This window comes from Nanorana parkeri, unplaced genomic scaffold (assembly GCF_000935625.1).
Source record: "Nanorana parkeri isolate BGI_ZX_2015 unplaced genomic scaffold, ASM93562v1 scaffold367, whole genome shotgun sequence".
In the NCBI taxonomy this organism is placed as follows: Eukaryota; Metazoa; Chordata; class Amphibia; order Anura; family Dicroglossidae; genus Nanorana; species Nanorana parkeri.
Window position 1 is genome coordinate 79,762 of NW_017306635.1, and position 18,852 is coordinate 98,613.

An 18,852-nucleotide genomic window follows, 5' to 3' on the forward strand; every position below is an offset into this window, starting at 1 on the left:
TATATATATATATACATACATACATACAGCAAAAGAACAATTAACATGCAGATATCATTTAAAATGACTTTGAACTCTGCTTTCTGCTGCAAAAAAGGACAAAAGACATTATTATGTATACCAGCAAAGCCTATAAAATGGAATTATCATTAACAATCATTTGCTGAGAGTTATAGAACAAGACCACAGTACCTTCTAACAAACATTTATCTGTGCTCGGAGTAGGTGGTTTTATCACGACAGGTACCAAGTTTTATCTCACCTGCAACTGATGATTCAGTTTGTGATGAACTACAGTTTGCACTATGGAGTCCTTCCATCTGTTAGTATTGTTGCCCTTGGCACTGGTACCCCATCTGGTGTGACCGATAAAGGCAGGGATGTGTATTGTGTGGTAGATTTTGACAAGGTTGTCAATTATTTTAGGTTGCACTTTAGTTTATCTACTTGTTATTATTATTATGCAGGATTTATATAGCGCCAACAGTTTGCGCAGCGCTTTAACTTGTGGTATTCTGTTGACAGTTTCCAATGGTATCAAAAAATGTAAGTCATTTGTATCCAGTGTTTCCTCCGAACCTTTTTATTTTATTTTTTTTTAGCAATAAGCTTTTTTTGTTATTATTGTGCTGTCGGTTAGAAACACTGGATGGTCCTGACAATTGGATTTTGCCTAAGGCAAAAAACCGGGGCGGTTTGCCTACATGAACAATCCCATACATTGCTATGAGGACCGTTCATGCGACCGCGTGGCTCAGCGCAATCCGAACTGCCTCCCGGCCGAACTGCTCCCTGTGCTATTTTTGCCGCGTTGATGAGTACGGTTTCCATACAGTTTTCAATAGAATCGTGCTGATCAGTGAGGTTTCGGGCATTTTAATTGCGTTTCAGCACTGAAACGCAATTAAAAACTCCCGAAACCTCCCTTTTGAAATAAGTGCGGTAACCGCGCTGATCTGCAACCTCCCTGGTGTGAATGGGGGCTAAATACCACTATCCAAGAGATTTTGTTTTCTGCTTTGATCACTTAAAGGAGAATTATGGGGAGAGCGAAATACATTCATCCCCATAATTGGATGTGAGGTGTGACACTGAAGGTGTCACACGTCAGCTCTATAGATCAAGAACTAAGCGATCACATACCACTGATTGCTCAGTTCCAGATCTTCTCCCTGCAGAGAGCGTTGACTCAGTCCTGATTGGAGGGATGGAAAGGCTCTGGCTCTACCTGATCACCGGATCCTCTGAGCCTGCCGGCACTTAAACTGTTCCCTGGATCCTCTTTCCCCTGCAGCAATCTAAGGATCGTCGAGTCATTACATTCAATATAGTGTAAAGGACATGAGGACACTGAGGGATATTCCATTGCTGCGGTGGATGAGATAGGCTGGATGGAGCGCTGTGACTTGGAGGAGTTGATAAGCATAACTTTGATATTATTGACCCTAGGCAAAAATTAGCACTTAACCCTTGCTACACATGGGTAGCCCCACTGCAAGGGTTAATTACATTTTTAACTGGAGTTTTTCTTTAAAGCCTTGCCATATAGACTATTTAGACTTCAACATGGGTAGTATCACTTCTCAATATAAAGCTTAACAAAGTCCTTGTGGGCCCAGTGGGGCAAAGGAGGGCTCTCAGCAAAGAAATCTCCCTAGACCTGGGGATGTTGAAAGAGTTATCAAATAATGAAACCCTGCTGCAACTCCAACACATGTAATACTGTGCACACAGGGCCCTCATGGTATCCACCGTCTATGTGGACTCCAGCGTGTTTCTCCCCCTTAGGAAGAAAAGCCACCATGAAGGGCACCCTATGTCGGGCATAGCCCGTATTCACACATACCCTCCTCGAGGTGGTTATAGCCCACGGTGGTTTTTCTTCCTCCAACCCCTCCATCTCAGAGGTTGGAGGAAGAAGAACCAGTCCACACAGATAGTCTTTTCTTAGCTTTACTAGTTGAACATAAGATACACGTTTTCAGCCATCCCCAGGTGGGATGACGGCACATCTCTTTTCAGTTGGTTTTTGCAGATATTAGCGAGAGAGGTTAAGGCCAGGTGCAGCCCAGAGTCCACGACTTAGGTTGGCCATAGGCCAATAGACAAACATTATCAGCATACAACACTCCATTATCCCCCGGGATCCCATCCTAGACAGTCCTATCTTGGTGGTTTCCCCCTCCAGAGTAAACTTGGGAATCACTAACGCTCCTACATAATCTTAGGCCTGGTCCTGTCCTTCCCATGGACCAGTCTCTATTTGGGAATCAGTCTCTATCCAGAGACTCTGCATACGGTCCTCAATTTCTCTCTCCTCCCCTCTCGGGCGCCCCCTATATATTAGCTCTCCGGGAACACAGAGTCTTCATAAAAGCCAGAGCTACTTTACCTACAGGGTCCTATAGGGACATTTAGTGGTCATTGGCCATATTGCACTCATCCTACATGCTGTCTACCCAAAATGGAACAGTTTGTTTTGTCTGGTCTTAGCCCTTTAACATATACATTTGAGGTGTAAAGCAGTTTGTTTAAGATAAAAATGCCATGCAATTTCGCATATGGACCTCTTTCCAGAACTCAGTCAACAGAAGAAGTGGTTATTTAAACTCGCTGCAGCAGACTTTATACATATTGGACATGCTATTTTGAACTGTATTCATTGTGAAAATATCACTGAGCACTCCAGAGGTGATTTCTCAATTTTAACACTGACTGGTAGCAGTAAGGAAAATGGATGACATTTTACATATGCACTTGGTGTAAATATAGTGTATGCTTTTCTATATGTTTAGTTCCTTCATGATTATTGTGCAGTGAGTGCTATATGACTTGTCTGTATCCTGGTATATTAGATAGGAATGCATTAGAAACTGTCAACAACATGTGGGTAGCTGTTTTCCACCCGTGGCACCGTAGGCTATTGCATATGTTGGCTATTTAGAAATCCATCCCTGGTCACACCTTTCACCTAATAAGGGTCCCTATATGATTCGAGCACACCAAGACATAATTTAGGATTACTTTCTCATAACGAAACAGTCATGTGATTGGGCAACACACCAAGCTCTTTAAAGCTGAAAATTGCAATAAGCATTTATTGTCTAAATATAAGAGGTGTGTGCCAGTGGCGGAACTACCGCCGGTGCAGCCGGTGTGTGCGCACCGGGGCCTCAGCCTGGGGGGGGAGGTCAGGGCTTTTCCCCATAGTTCTCCTAAGGGTAACGGGAGGACACCCATCACCCTAAGCTCAGTATACCGCGAGCATCAGCTCACGGTATACTGAGACGCCGCAGCTGGGATGGATCCTGACATTACTGTTGAGATCCGTCCAGCTGCGTGAGTGACAGCTGGCTCTGCCTATCTAGAAGCAGAGCCAGCTGTAACTGCCCCCTCCCCTGTCCGTTCCACCAGTCAGCGCTGGAGGATCGGAGCGGGGAGGGGGAATCCAGTCCCTCCCCTGTCACGGCTCTGTGCCGTGACAGGATCGAGAAGTGAGCGAACGCCGGTATGTCACAGGTCGGCTAGAACTATGAGGATGAGTGGAAAGCACTCACCTCATAGTTCTCCTTTAAGAAGATCTCCAGATTTGTTCTGACTTCTTAAACCTGCACTATAAATAACTGGGTATATGAGTGTGTGCATGCATGAGTAAATGACTTTGCATTTTTGTATGTATGTATTTGTGTACATATGAGTGTATGTATACGTGCATATGTAAGATGGGGCCTCATGTTTAAGTTTCGCCTTAGGGCTCACAAAGTCTAGAGCTGCCTCTGGGAGTGAGGACCCAGCAAACATAACATACACCGGAACAACTGAAGACAGAAGAGGTACGGGTAAATAAATCATTAAAATAATTATTATTTGTAGCCTAATGTTGTATAAAGTACTGTTGCAGCAATGCAGAATGGCACCCTCTATAGAGGACTACAAATCTCAGCAGTACTTTATACAGAAATGCTATTGTTATATAAAGTATTGCTGGGATGTGTAGTCCTCTATAGCCTTTGCCATTCTGCATTGCTGTAAATATTAGAGATGCACCAATATATCGGCCGCCAAAAGATATCGGCCGAAAATGGCACTTTTGGCTAAATGCTGAAAGTGCCATTTTTCTGCCGATTCAGCAACGCATCCCTGCTTTCTTTTCTCCCCGGTGGGCGCTGCTCTGTGTCCCAGCGGGGTGGACAGAAAGTGTGACAGCCGGCCGAGTATTGTGGGGTTTTTTTGGGGGGGGGGGCAAAAAAAAATCTTGCACCAGGGCCCTCCGTTCCTTAGTTCCGCCACTGGTGTGTGCATTCTTATTTGAATCATGCTGTACTTGAAGTATTCCTGATCTGTGCAGTAATCCAGAGTGAAACTTTACCTCTGTGCAGGAGCTTCCTGTAATAAAGACCGGTCACTACTACTCTCTCTCCTTGTGCAGGGTGACTGGGCTTGTATCTGGCTAAAAACTTTAAAAGCTGACTGCCGAGAAACATAGGCCTAACATAATACTGAAAACCATGTAGCCTTGTCAAGATACAGTATAACACAGACACAGATTAAGTTGAAGAGGGCAAAGCCACAGCTTAATTGGAATTTCCAACAAAACAACATAATCAATAACCATAAATCAGTGCCAGTCACAGCAGTACTGTGAGCACCTGAAAAGGCTAATGGATTGAAGGCCTGTTCTTGCCATAAGAGCTGGACAGGCATTAGGCTGACTGAAGCTTCAACATTGAGGGCCTAGCCACTTCGAGTTACATATTTCACTGGCAAAGTCAGACCACCAATAAATCTGTGATGAACTTCGAACATTGGGTGGATGGGTGGGCAACTTCTGCTCTGGCCGATGATCCTCTGATACAGGGTTTGGCAAAGCCTTCCTTGAGATGATCTTACTTCACCTCATCACATCATGACTGTTTAATTTCTCAATTCTGCTCCATAGTTCCATTAAATAAACACACACGGACTGCATAACATGGGTTTTATTGGCCACGGCAGCCCTTTATTTAAAGAAATACCAATTTATTTTTTTTCCGATCATAATAACCATACATAACAAACCAAACAATATTAACCTAAAAAACTGTTGTTACTATAAGGAGTCTTTTTTGGTCTGTTTTTCCAACTAAGGCTATTGTAACTCCATCCCATGTCCCCAGCTGCACCCCCACCAACTCAGGGACAATAAAGGGGCCATGCCCCAATCTACAACTGACCCTAGCACCAAGCCACCAGATGCAATCCCCCATACTGTATTTTGAACCCAAAATTAGAAAAAAAAACCTGCATTAACAATGTAGCGCTACCCCCATAGGAGTCGCTGGTTGTAACGGGTCTTTCTGTCCCCCTGCACCAATGTACCATCCAAAGGTGGATCTACAGCACAACAACACACCTTTAAAGGGTTTTGTACAGGATTTAATGACCATGAAATATCAAACAATACACTTAGTGGCTTACCAATCACATATAATACAATCAATGACAGGCTAAGGCACTCTGGCACTCAGTAACTGCTGCTATCTATTACCTACACGGAAACCTGTGATGCCAGACTGTCTCAGGGGTGAATCTTGGAATAGATAAAATCAACAATGATATCTCCCCTTGGAAGTATCCACACCCTTCTAAACTACTGGCCAATAGTAAGGTCCTAGGCTAGCCAACATTGGGGCCCATAATGTGTAGCAGATGTGTAAAAGTACATTGTCAGTTTGGCCCGATAGGCCTCTCACCGCTCCCAAGGTTGTCTGGAAAGATGATGTCTTTCAGCAGCAGATGGAAGTCCCTCTTTCGTCAGGACGACACTTAGGAGGAAGGAGAAGTCATCTATGGCCTCTTGCAACACATTATCCGCTCGTCTAGGGTTTCCTGGAACACCTCACCGCTCGTATAGGGTTTCCTGGAACACCTCACCGCTCGTCTAGGGTTTCCTGGAACACCTCACCACTTGTCTAGGGTTTCCTGGAACACCTCACCACTTGTCTAGGGTCATCTAGGGTCTCTGTCACGATCACAGCTGGCTCGGTTCACATTCGCTCACTCAGCTGGGCTGACTTGTTCACTCCAGTGGCTGGATCGGCCACACGCCGATGATGCGTCACTAGGCCTCAGTGTAGGCACTTAATTACCGTATCTTCAGCTGCTGGCAACCGGACCATAGTCTTTATACACTGCTGTACAGAGCCTATGTGTCTATGTCTGTCAGAGGCGACCACACAGCTCTATTACAGGCAGTCTCAACTCACATTGTCTCACATAGATCTGGACACTTCAGGTCCCTGTCCCTGACTGAGCGCGCTCAGCAATTACAGTTCATAGTCATCTCCCTTCCTCTCGCCCAGCCTCCTGGGAGTTGCAGTTCTCAAGGTCCTTTCAGCAATGTATCCATATGTGCTCTGCACTGCAATCCCCATAAGTCTCCGCCTCTTATCACACACAGAGGCAATAAACTGCAGTCAGAAACACAGTTATATATACAGTTGTATACACATATATACATCTATATAAGGGCTACAACAAGAGCAGGTGGGACAACTTGCTTCGTTCATCTGGTTTCCGTAAAGAACTCCAAGAGGACCATGCAGTCCCTTCCTATGCGGCTCCTCCGGGCCACCTGACCTTTTCCTCCAACCGGGTAAGCCGTCTAATTATTCCTAATCTTTAACCCTTTTTCAGGGTACGATTCCTCCCCACAGTCCTATAGCCCCTTTGCTTAGTACAGTATATCCAGGTCTGTCTTTATGTAGCCAATACCAACAAAACTACTGTACATAAACATACAGTAGCTGTAACACCCCCATTCAAACCAGCCCATGTTTCCAACAGTCAAGGCTGCCTTTCACTAACAGGCTCCAGGGCCTTTATTTTGCCTAAATCATCTGTCTGACAGTAACAACTTGTCTGTCTTTTGTAATAGCTTGGTATCAATATGAGGAGGCACATAATCATGTAAAAGAAGAAAGAAACATAAAAAAAAAACTAAATAAAAGATTTTGCAGCAGATCTGAAAGCGGAATCGAGGGAGTAAGTAAGTGAACTGCCATCCGCGTGAATATTGCAGTACATTGCAATATTCGCTCTTCTCTATTAATTGACTAATTCAGCAGACTGTAAATTCATTTGTAATTGTGTCAGAACTCCAAGCCATGTGTCACTTCCCCTATTACACCATCTGCATATCCTTCATTTTATCATTAATGGGTGTCAGGTGACTTTTGTAGCCCTTTGCTGTATATTGTGGAAATATGCGGTTCTTAGATTTTGTGTAGGAATCATGGCTGACACAGAAAATGTATTGTGCTACAAAAATGTGCATTTTTATGTAATTAATCCAAAATTGTAATTGATTAACGTGTATGTAAATCCTAATAATGAACTTCTCTTATTTGCTCAGTTTTGGCCTCTTAAATATACCAATGAAAGCATTTTAATAGATCTCTTCAATAACTGCAAAAATACCTGTTTATCATATCAGAAATTCAGAACCGTCCTGTTTCTTGGGCACAACTCCTGTGTAATTAGTCTGGCCAGTTCTCATCTTGGAACTACAGAATGATTAGCCATTATGTTGTGGAGATGGGGGAGTGGGTGGGGCTAAGCAGTTTAGCAAAAGAAAACAGGGTAGGGCTGATTGTCACACTTTCCAGTGCCATGATTCGGCACCGGGTTTTGCTTCCTGTCCCAGTTGCTCGGCTTCCTGCCAATCAGATCTGAACCTCTGTTTTAAATCTTCTGCTCACTCGTTTCTCAGCGTTTAAGCAACATGTCGTTTGACTTAAAGGTCTGTGAGGTGTCATATGAAAAGTATTATGACACCTCCGCTCACAGACCTGAATGGCATTTGGAAACTCACGAATAGCATTCAGGAGTTCCCGAATGCGATGTAGTATTTGACAGCTGAGAATCTCAAATGGGCGGAGCGAGCTGTGACGTCACGGCGCAGGGACTATCGCTAACGAATTTCGGTATCGGAAATTCGGATTCCTCTGCATTCGTTATATCTGTAATTCGGAATTCGGATTCATCCGAATGTCCGAATTTCCCAAATTTGGTCCGAATTTTGATTCGGAACGAAATGAATCGCACATGTCTAGTGGGAACTGAGCTCATCCATGACAAGACAAATAGCCCTGTCTTGCGCTCGGGTTACACTGGCCATCTTTCCCAGTGCAGCCTAAATGCAGATGGTGTGAACCGAACCTTAGAAAATCAGCCTCCCGCACTCGGCGAAAACTTTCATTCCTGTGTTTATTTTTTTCCCCAAGCAAAACATTTTCAGTTATTTTCTTAAAAACATAAATGAATTGGAAATCTTTCCCCATAGCTTCCTTTCTCTCCCTGCAGAGTTAGTGTGTGTTCTTGATATTCTAATCTACCGTACAGCTGAATAGTGAATACTGGTAATTTCATTCTGCTCAACCACATCTCTCCACCATAAAAAAGGACAACAACAAAAACGCACTCGGAGACGTATAATTTTTTTTTTTTCTTGCAGACTTTACAGAAATTAATATTTTTTAACAAGTGACCATGAAAATGAAAAAAAAAAATTTAGAACAGAAGGAGAAATCTGTTTTGTGTTATCTGAAATTAATTTGCTTCTGAATTTTTTTTACGGGAGAGAATCAGGAGCCGCTGATTATATTATGACTCATAAACTATTGCCCTGTGCAAAACTTAATTAAAACCAACAGATCTTGTAGTCGAGTGTGCCGAGCTAAACGCCGCTTCGGATTTGGAAACGAATAATACCTTCAGTGCCAAATGCTACAAAGAGGGAAAGGTATAATACAGCTGTTCTTTTAATAGACTGATAGCATGTAGATCTGGGGTAGCCAGCAACTGAATGCGTAATCCCAGTATGGATGATGTTCATCAGAAACTCAGCGCTGGCACAACTTGATGGAGCTGTTCAGTATAATCTGAAATAATAATCTTTGCATAGTGCTCCGGCATTTGCCGCACACTCACTGCACGGTAAATTTCATTCAAAGTGAAGCTCTAGGCAAACAGCTGAAGTCCATAATTCAGTTCAGTTAGTCTTGTGATCATGCACCTGAACCACAATGCACAACCAAGAAGAGGGGCAGCACCCAGCCACCCATATACTGTCTGTAACAGATTCTTATAGTCGAACTCCAGACTTATGTTCAGTCTTGCACAGTTGTACTGGCTCCTCGCCTGATTACTGTGATTTCACTGCATACTGTGAGCTTCTCACAATGTGCATTAAAAGCTGCAGCAGGTCAGATAGAGGCTGACTCATTTCCTGGCAGGAGGACATCCACCATGACTCAGTACTTTCCTCCACAGTCTGACCATCCCTGGCCCTCAATTATTTTCATCATGGAGGCTCAGCATCACATGTGGGCATTACCTAGAGCACATGAGTCAAGCACAAGGCCTGTGGGCCAATCCTGCCCACTAGGCCATTTCATGTGGCCCTTGCACCTCTTCTACAGCTCTAAACCAGAACCAAATTCACAGGAAGGCTGCCATGGTCACCAGTAAGGTCCTGGCAGCCTACCTGTGAATCATGGCACCTGCTTACCTGCCGGGACTGACCAGGACCACCTGAGAGTCTGCACAGCCCACCATAGAACCTGTACAACCCAGCATTGAACCTGCAAAGCCCACCATAGATTCCGCACAGCCCGCCTGAGCGCTCACACACCCCAGCATAGAACCAGCACAGCCACCTAGGAGTCCACACAGCCCACCATAGACACCGCTTAGCCCACCTAAGAGTCTGCACAGCCCACCAAAAAACCTGCACAGCCCACCATGGACCCTGCATAGCCGACCTGAGAGACCGCACAGCCCACCATAGAGCCTGCACAGCCACCTGAGAGACCACACAGCCCACCATAGACCACACATAGCCCACTAAGGATCCGCACAGCCCACCATAGACCCTGCATAGCCAACTAAGAGTCCTCACAGTCCACCATCGAACCTGCACAGCCCATCTGAGAGTCCGCACAATTACCCTAATTGCCATTATTTTCCTAGATTTCTACTTTCAGAGCTAGTTATTAAGTTATTACTAAAACCAGTGATAATCAAATGCAGAGGCAATTGTTTAATATGATAAAGAGTAGATACATTTATATAGTCTTTCAGATACAACCGCAATGAAATTGAGTTTGATACTCCGGACTTAGAGTGATCTGCATGCAAACACAGTCTGTTTAGAAACACCCAGACTGACATTCCTCCATTAAGGAAACATTTGCATAACTCCTCCCAAGAGTCAGCCCGATGCTTGCATAAGAGCTGGGGGCTCTTGAGAGAAATACTGAGGATGGCTGCTGTGATGTTTTCAGGAAGCTATGTACAGCACTCTGCTGGACCTCCCACCACCCATGATCTGCCTGCATTGCAGAGAGATGCAAAGAGACCAAATTATGATGTCACTGGGTCTATAATAATGTATGTAATATAATGTTTTATATTAAAAATGTATGGGGAAAAGAGGGACCGGGGAAGGCAAAATATAACCACTTTGTGCTAGCATAATGAACAAATGCATCAGCACGGTAGGTGGGCTTTAACCTCTTGCCGTCCGCCCGTTAAGAAAAAACGGTAGACTCGCATCAGCGCGCGCACAGGGCAGGAAAGACACGCTCGTTACTACAGCCGTTAACGGCTGTTTCACATACAACCGATCAGCGGCTCTATAGCCGCCGATCGGTTGTATGGCGTGAATTTCGGAGCGCCCCCCCCCAATCGCGAGTGCCGCCATCTCCCCCCTCCTGACCCCTCACCTTTAATCCCGGGATCCGCTAGCCCATCTGCGGCCCGGGACCGGCTCGGGAGGGCGTCAGGAGAAGGAGGGAGGGAGATCAGCTCCTTGCTGTTCTCCCTCTGTAGTGTGAATGCAGAAGTGATGTGTATTACATCACTTCCGCATTCACCTGTCAGTCATCTGGCTCCTACTGCCAGAGAGAAGAAGCTGATGAAGCAAATCTGTGCTTCATCAGCTTCTTTTGGGGTCTCCAGGTGACATTAGGGGTCTAGAGACCCCTAATGTCTCCATAAAGAGGACCTGTCAGTGTACCTGTGCTATTATATAGGGGGATGGTATCCCCCTATGTAATAGCAATAACAATAAGTGTAAAAAAAAAAATCTATATAAATAAAAAAAGTAAAAAAAAAAAAAAGTCACAAACAAAAAAAAGTTAAAAAAAATAAAAGTCACAAATAAAAAAAGTAACCCCCCAATGTTTAAGTCCCCCTCCCTTCGTTTACGCACATATAAACGTAAATATGTGTCGCATGCGCCAGCGCGCGAAAATGACAATTGCGCTAAACATGTTAAATATCGCCGCGAACTTCGCAGTGAGAGCAATCATTTTAGGGCCATCAATCACTGATAACACTAAACTGATGAGCGGTAAAAGCTTTTAATTCGTCGCCTATGGACAATTTTGGGTAATGTAGTTTTTTTGAGGTTTCGCGCGCATGCGCAATTTTAATGCTTGACATGTTTGGTGTCTCTTTACCCGACGTGACCCCGTCTTTTATATTTTACCAAAAAATTTGGTAATAATAAATGTTTTAGAATTTAATATAGGGGGAACTGTTTTTTTAAAAAAAATCTGTAGTTTTTCCTTAATATATTAAAAAATAAAAACCCCAGTGGTGAATAAATACCACCAAAATAAAGATCTATGTGTCCCCAAAAAAGGGTATAAAATTAATTTCAGTACAGCGTTGCATGGCGGAATAAATGTCAGTCAAAGTACCGCAGCGCTGAACACTTAAAAATGGCCTGGATGGGAAGGGGGTTTAACACCCCGGATGTCAACTGGTTAAAGACAGTTGTATCTATATATGCATGCAGTCATTCCGCTGTTCTGTGCTGAGAGCATGCTCACTTGTGCGACAGCGTCACAGATACCGACAAGCGTCACCGATCACTGTTTATGATCAGGAGCTGTGCTCCTGATCATTTGACCACAGGGACAGAAAATAACAGAGATCCCATAATCGGGAAGCCTGTCTCTGCCTCCCACACTTCAGAACCCCAGCGGGAGCTGGTGCCGAGGGGTTAAGCAGATTAAACTTCAGCTCTAGAAGGATCTGGAAGGTCACCCATTCAGCTGTATCATCATTGTTGCTGTTCCTGCACAGTTTGTAATTTTTGTTGATGGAGTGGTATACTGCTGAGTGTCATTATAGTTCACCTTTTTATTGCTCCATGTACCATATATAGCATTGAACTGCTATCAGAGTAGGATGACAGTTTGCTCTATTCTACCAGATATTAGTCCTAGGTGTATCAACACTAAGTGGACAACCTGCCCCTCTGCCTGCAGCATCTGCATTGTGCAGCTATGACAACTGTTCTAGCTTAAATGATCTGTTTGTAAACTATCCCAAGAGCCATTGGCCCTGTAAACCTATGTGGATGTTCATTCTGTGCGAATTGATGCAAAAAACAAATGTTCTTGCATATTTTCTTTATAGATAAGAATATATTTTTAAATATCATCTTGAAATACCACACTATGGCCCCTAGATGGAGCTGAGGAGCATGGGAGCTCTATCTAGTGGCCATAATGTAGTATTATAAGATGACATTTGAAAATACATTTGGCTTATAAAGAAAATTGAACAAGAACACTAGGGGCCCTAGCAGTCCTTACATTACCTAAAGCCACACACATTGAGTGTGTAAACAAAAAAAACAATGTTGTACCCCCTTTACATCAGAAGCTCCCTTAACATCAGAGCCCCTCCTTTCACTATGGAATTCCCCTGTTTATCCAGAATCCCTCCTCAAATCATAATTAAGTCCCCCACAACATCAGAAGCCCCCTTTTACATCAGAGTCCCTCTTTACATCAGAGTCAGCAAATCTTCCTCAGTCCTCCCTGCACGGCAGAGTTCCCCACAGTCCCCTCTTCAAAACAGAACCATCCTACCTTCAGTCCCTCCCTTCACAGCAGTGTCCTCCTCTGTCCCTTCACAGCAGAGTCTCTCATAGTACTCTCCCTCCTTTTACAGCAGAGTCTCCTTCAGTCCCCTCCTTCACAGCAGAGTTCCCCTCAGCCCCCATTCACAGCAGAGTCCCTTCAGTCCCTCCCTTTACAACAGAGTCCTCTTTCGGGCAAAGTCCTGCATAATACCACCCTCCATTTACAGCAGAGCCACCCTCAGTCCCCCTTTACAGCAGAGTTCTACATAGTACCCCCCTCCCTTTACAGCAGAGTTCCCCTCAGTCCCCCCTTCACAACAGAGTACTCCTTAGTCTCCCCTTCACAGCAAAGCCTCCCTCAGCCCCCCTTCCTTAACAGCAGAGTTCCCCTGAGTCCCCTTCTGCTTGGATCCCGCCTTAACTGAATTAGCATCACTTTTTTTGGGTCCGCCTGCACTATAGAAACAGATGACACCACTGCAGACCCTGTTAGCTGCCACTGACTTCAAGCTGTAGAGGGACTACAAATTCCAGCAATACATTATACCGCAATGCAGAATACCACCAGCTATAGACCGCTACAAATCCCAGCAATCCATTATACAGCAATGCAGAATACCACCAGCGATAAAGCACTACAAATTTCAGCAATACATTATACAGCAATGCAGAATACCAGCGGCTATAGAGGACTACAAATCCCAGCAATACATTATACTCAATGCAGAATAACACCGGCTATAGAGTACTGTAAATCCCAGCAATACATTATACAGCAATGCAGAATACCACCGGCTATAGAGGACTGCAGATCCCAGCAATAAATTATAGTCCCCCTGAGTCCTCTTCAGCTTGGATCCCCACTCGTGAATCACTTTTTTCGGGTCCTTCTACACTATAGAAACAGATGACACCTTCTCATGGCCCTTTTGGGAAAGCTAGATGGCCCACCAGGGTGCAGTTGGGAAACCCCACTATAGATAATTATGATTTTACATGTATTTTCTGGTTTCCTCCCTGAGAGCCTGCTTTCCATGCAGTCTGATGTCACAAATGACAAGTTACAACATCACTTAAATTGCTCTGTTACTATAGAAATCACAGACTCATACTATAAAACATAAACCACAAACAAAAGCAGCTCCCCGAATGTATTCCAGCTCCTTGAAATGCATTCAAGTGGCTTATGAAAACAGAAACATTTGCAACTTGAGCGAGGTAAGCCACAATTAAAGGACAATACATTGAACATAAACACAATCATCCTCGTTTTATGTTAGCAGCTTTTTTTTTACTTCTGTGAAGGCCAAGCTCATATGTGCTTTCCACAATGCCAGAGAGCTCATCAGATGAAAAAAAATTCAAAGTAACACATCCGTTACATCTAAATGCAGCCATGTGTGGTGTACATCACATAATGCGTACATGTACAGCAAATAATAAAATAGCTCACAAAGACAATATGACATCTAGGCTTGTTGCATCACTTTGCATTCTTGTTTCATATGCTACCCAAAATGTTCAGATGATCAAAAGTCAACTGCCAACTATCCTCGTGCCAATTACATCTGTTATCTCACTCCGCTGATAATATAAATGAATAGCACTCTCTGTTTGGAATCAGTCTACACCACAGCCATTAAAACATCCATTACTTTCTATGGATTTGTCATATAAATGAAGGTGAAGGCCATATTAGAGCACTTGCAACAACACAGTTACGTACTGTCCATGATACTTTTTTATTTGCAGTAACAGTTTCATTTGCAGAACAAGACCTTCAAGGGTCTTGCCTACTTCTTGGTCCAAGAAGTGCTTATACACAAAGCAAAATGTTAAAGGAGAAGTAATGGGAGAGTAAAATGCTCTCCCCCCAATAGATAGAGCTGGCATGTGACACTGTAGCTGTCACAAGCCAGCTTTATAGATCGAGAGCTGAGTGATCACAGACTGTTGATTGCTCAGTTCCCGATCTTCTCCCTGCAGAGAGCGATGACTGACAGTCACCGCTCCCTGCAATGGTTCCCCTCTCCCTTCCTCCAGCAGTCATTGGAGGGACAGACAGGGCACGGGGTGCAAACAGCTGGCTCTGGCTCTAGAGAAGCTGTCAATCAGGCAGCGGGGTGGATACCGACAATACCCAGTTTCCCGGCTCCAGTGGGCTCAGCAGTAGCCTGCTGGATGCTAAGTTTGTAAATGTAGTAAATGTACTTCTGTGATCCAAATGAGAACCACGGCCCCAAGAGAAAAAAAAAAAAAAGGTTTGGCTATAGGTGGAGGTGCCCTCCGCACACCTTTCAGCAGTCCCGGCCAACAATCAAATAAATGGTGCTCGAAGTAACTTCACGGATGGCACCGTGCAAAACACAAGATTGAAGAAAATAGGTCACCAGCACTCCATAAGTTAAAATGAATGAGTCCTTTTAATGGACAATGATGTCACAGAAATCCAACATGTGCCGACGTTTCGGGGCCACACAGGGTCCCTTCTTCAAGGCAAGAGATGTGACCACATCTCTTGCCTTGAAGAAGGGACCCTGTGTGGCCCCGAAACGTCGGCTCATGTTGGATTTCTGTGACATCATTGTCCATTAAAAGGACTCATTCATTTTAACTTATGGAGTGCTGGTGACCTATTTTCTTCAATCAGGTTTGGCTATAGTTCTATTTTAAGAAAATATTCAAAGACAACACACACAGAGTGGAGTGGGCAATGGAAAGGGAGTGAAAGGGGTGGGGGAAGGTCACAGAGGTGAAAATGGTCATCAAACTGTTTGATAGCAATTTAGAGGCCCACATTCAGTCCTTTATCTCTTGAATCAAACACAATTTCAAAGGTTTTTTTTTTCCTGAGCAGTTTTAAAGTTCCATTTAAAAAGTTCTGATGAATGATGTCCTACAGGTGTGCAACAATCATCTTCCTTATGTTCTTTTATAGTGTGTCTGCATAGATTTGTTCTTCATAATTTATTTCCTGTTTCTGTTGGCTTAGTGTGAACCCAGTTCGTCTGAGTTCACCTGATCCAAACACACCCCGTCCTGGGTGGTAGCATGTGTGGTGGGGGAAATGCATTTCTCTGCAACTGATTGGAGGGGGGTGGCAGTACCAACTTTGAGTGGGCTTGCACCAATCCCAGCCTCATCACTATACACCATATTACTGGTGGTGCAGCCAGGGCCGTCCCTATAATGAAACAACCCGAGGCTGTTCTCGTGGGGGTGTGACAGGCAGAGCGGCATGTGCCTGCTCCCCCCTTTCTGGCCAGAAAGTCCTAGGTTGCGAAGAGCCAGGTGGGAAGATGCGTAAGGGCCATACAAAACTCTATGCCCAGCTCTTAGCAACCTGGGGCACTCTTGTCAGCATCCCACAGACCTTGGCTTCTTGGGTGCAGCTTTAGGATCCATTATAATTTAGGGTTACATTTGTGTATGTGATACTTTTAATGGAATGGTGTGGCTGCACAGTTTGCAGCATTTATTGTTACAAGATTTTTGTCCCCCTTCTTTTTCTCCCTGTAGTGAGAATGAAGTTTCCTGTCAATAAATTTATGTCTGAAGTTGGTTGGCTGCCTAAAGGCCAGTTTAGGGGATTTGTGGAAGATTTCATTCAGTTTCTGATCCATTGTTATACTGGGTTGCAGCTTCTTGATTATCTTTCTTATCCCATATAGTGCTAGATTATACATAGTTACTAGAGGTACACAGCTATTTGTTTTCTTTTTCTTTTTTTTTAAAGCCAGAAAACATAAATGAACATCTCAGAGTACTAGCAGAATCCTTCCATGAGAAAGGTTACAGCAACAAAACCCCCACTACAAGCTAGGGATGCACTGATACCATTTTTTCAAGACCAAGCAGTGTACTGAAGTACTGATACTTTTCCTCAAGTGCTCACCGATACCAATTACCAATATCTTTTTTTTTTTAGTGCCATGTGTCAGTTTTTCTAAAACAATAAAGACGAATGTTTTTAGTAGAGTGGTGGAGTGCCAGGGCCCAGTAGCAGCTGCAACCGCTGCGACCCTGGTAGCTGCCACTGACTCTAAGCTGTAGAGGGACTACAAATTCCAGCAATACATTATACAGCAATGCAGAATATCATCATCTATAGAGGACTACAAATCCCAGCAATACATTATACAGCAATGCAGAATAATATGAAGCTACATACTCTGTGTTGCTCACCAGGGCTGTGCAGCATCTCATGAAGCTGTGTCGCGACTCAAGAGGCTGTGCGGGTTTTACCCAGGGCTGTGTAGGATCTCAGCAGAGTTGTGTAGGATGTCAGGAGGTTGTTCGGGGTCTCACCTGGGCTGTGCGGGATCTCAGGTGGATGTATGGGTTCTTGCTAGGGTTGTGTGCAGTCGCACCAGGGCTGTGCAGGATCTCACCAGAGCTGTTTGCAGTCCCACCAAGGCTGTGTGTTGATCTCACCAGGGCTGTGCGGTCTTAACCATTGCTGTGCAGGGTCTCCACAGGGCTGCGTTCGGATCTCACCAGGGCTGCATATGGGTCTCTCCAGGGCTGCATATGGGTCTCTCCAGGGCTGCACTTGGGTCTCTCCAGGGCTGCATTTGGGTCTCTCCAGGGCTGCATATGGGTCTCTCCAGGGCTGCATGTGGCTCACACCAGGGCTGCATGTGGCTCACACCAGGGCTGCATATGGATCTCACCAGAGCTGTGTGCGGATTTAACCAGGGCTGCATGTGGATCTCACCAAGGCTGCATGTGAGTCTCATCAGGACTGCGTTCGGGTCTCCTTATTGCTGCGTGCAATGTATTACCAGGGCTGCATGTGGGTCTCACCTGGGCTGTGCGGAGCATCTCCCCATTGCTGTGCAGGGTCTCCGCAGGGCTGCGTTCGGGTCTCACCATGACTGTGCAGGTCTCACCAGGGCTCTTGGAGCTTGGAGCAGTGACTACTTTACAACACACGCAAAGACCATGGGAAACAAAAGAAGCCACCCTCAAGAAGGACGGACAGTGTCAACACCAATTCAGAGATGATTTGAGGATCTACAGCCGAGTGATAAACAAATAAGATACATTTGTGTTAATAGTTAATGCTCTTGACTGTATTTTTATGATTTAACGACTGAGTTTAGTGTCACTTTACCTTTAGGCCTTGTTCACACCAAGTGCGGAGAAGGTGCAGAGCAGTTACAGATCGGAGCTAAACTGCGTCCAATGTATTCCAATGGTATTTTTAGCTCCAATTCACATTGCAGCGTTCAGTTCCAGAGCAGGTAAAACAACTGCAGCAGGCCCTATTTTACCTGCTCTGGAAAGCATGCAAACGCACCAAAAACGCATCAAAAACGCCTGGAATGCACTGAAAGGCCATTTTAAACTACCAAAAACGACCCAGAACGCATCAAAACGCGGCAAAAACCACTGCACTGCGTGTGCAGAAACCTGAGCGGATCTGCTCTGCATTTGGTGTGAACAAGGCCTTAAAGCAGAACATGGGGTAGCGTTTAGGTTTAGTTGCAAACATTGACAAAGCAAGATGCAAACATTTTCCTAAATGATTAGTTCGCCTCACTGCACTTGGACATTTTAGGGAACATTGCTAATATATCCTCCCACTTCCTGCTGCCTCTCTTTTATGGCTAAAATGTGTGCTTTTGTCCCCACTCTCCACTGTTCTATTCCATTTATTGATTTTAAAGTTCTAATAGAAACAAAAATGGATTTATGTTTCTTTATTTATCTTTGCTTTGTGAGATACAAAAAAAAAAAGATGCAAGTGAAGAGCTGTGGGCTGAAAGCTGGGGTCAGCCCTATAAGGAAGAATGACTTGACAATGTGTGAATCACAGCCTGGATTGCCCTTTTCTTAGAGAACCTTTTGTTTCAGTGTCTTCCGATGAAAACAACATTCTCCCACATCTTACAGCTGCCTTTTTGGTATTTTTCCTGTGCAACTTG